Raw genomic sequence first — 1,818 nt, 5'->3', positions numbered from 1 at the left:
AGCCTTATAACAGTTTCCAACATTCTCCCCTCCAGTGCGACAAAGTTAGCTCTCTTTCTAACCACCGAACTAGACCACATTAACTGTTGTCACACTCCTATTCTGACTGTCAGCTAATGTTTGTTTACCTTCCGCTAAATAAACGTGGTTACACGTGTAGCTGAACAAGAAAGACGAGTTACAATTCATTTCGATATTGTTGTGTGCCTAAACTGATCAAAACTGTTTCCACACATAAGTGGATCGCATACTACACACATGGATTTGTTCGCTGCACACAAACTTTTTGTAACGGCGCCTCTCACTTTACCTAGCGAATTAGCTATCAGCGCAGTACGGAGTACCGTGCGTTCCCCGCTTCTGTACCTCACACCTCTCCTCTGTACGCAATGATTCAATCGCTCACAGCTTCTGCAACCAGACCGCACATACATACTCGCACAGCTGTCTATAAACGTTTCCCAGCACCGGATGGTATCACGATACGCACGAATGATTTGGCATAAGTATCCTGACGTCCTTTTGTCTGTTGCTGAAATTAAATTAAATTTTTGTTTCAGCCGTACATACCGCCACAAGCCGTTTATTTTTCCATGAAATAGTTCCATATTGCACTGCAGCCGGTTACATTTAGTGGCAAGATCCTTCACGATCGACCAGACCGGATCCCTTCTCGATGACACAGAAGACTCCATCCTCCCAATCTCTCTGGATTCCGGGATAGAAATTCCGTTCCTTGACGAACGTGGGACATGGTTCGAGTCGTCATGCGAGGATGTCTCCCCTCCAGTACTTCGTTCTCTTAGCTGCAGCTCTTCAGGCCATGTTTTCAAGCTCAGTCGTGGCATGATATCCTCAAGCTCGATTGCAACGCAGGGTTCGGAGTAAGCACCTGACTCCGATGGTTCCAAAGCTTCGCTTTCCTCTATCAATTCCTGTCTTTCAAAGGTGGCCCCACCGCCACTTGTAGCATCATTCAACCCCGCAGGACGCAGCCAGAAACGGTGATGAGCCTCGATGTACGTGTCTTCTAAGACAGTGTTTGTGAGCCATGTCGCGTTTGTAGTATTAGTGGACGATTCTAGATTGTGTGTGTTATGGATTACCGCGCGGTTATGACGTTTATCAGGGCACGTGTGTGTAGTTGTGTCGCCACTGACGTGCGTCCGATTCGCACCATCATTGCGGTCGAGGTCAATACACGGCGGGGAAGGGGTTTGACCCCGGAACATGTCCCCGTGCGGCTCGTGATGCCCGTGACCAAATTGATCAGTATACGGTGCATCCGAACGATATGTTGCCCGGCACCGTTCCTCATCCTTTTCAAGCTCACGTATATCATTTAACTCACGCTCTAGTTGCTTTATTCGTTGCTGTCTTTTGTGTGATTCGCGGATCTTACGCTGGGTCTCAGCGTTTTGCAGACGCAACGCTTCCGCTTGCGTAAATTGAAGCACCAATTCCCGATAGACACGATACGCTACGTCCCGATAGTTGGAAAAGGTGTCATCTACGTTGCCGGTAGTCATTATTGCAGCCTTGGATTCATGGATCGAATCTGTCGCGATGTGGTCCCGCACCTGCATTTTGGTGTCGCGTCACGGCCCGTGACGCACCTGCTCGTGCCCGCCTCACGCGAAGATTCTGCTACAGCTTCACACATTAAGAGAGAGCCAAATGACGATGTGAAGTAACTATTGCGTCCTGTCGTCCGACTCGCTACGGGAATGTTTGCCTCCCGTTCCACTCCGTGTAAATACTGAACGAAATCCATGCTGTTTGCACTACTCGACCTAGTGAACGTTTTCCTTTTATCAC

The sequence above is a fragment of the Anopheles arabiensis genome, unplaced genomic scaffold (assembly GCF_016920715.1).
Source record: "Anopheles arabiensis isolate DONGOLA unplaced genomic scaffold, AaraD3 Autosomal_pericentromeric_contig0015, whole genome shotgun sequence".
Classification (NCBI taxonomy): Eukaryota; Metazoa; Arthropoda; class Insecta; order Diptera; family Culicidae; genus Anopheles; species Anopheles arabiensis.
Note: the sequence above shows the minus strand (reverse complement) of the source record.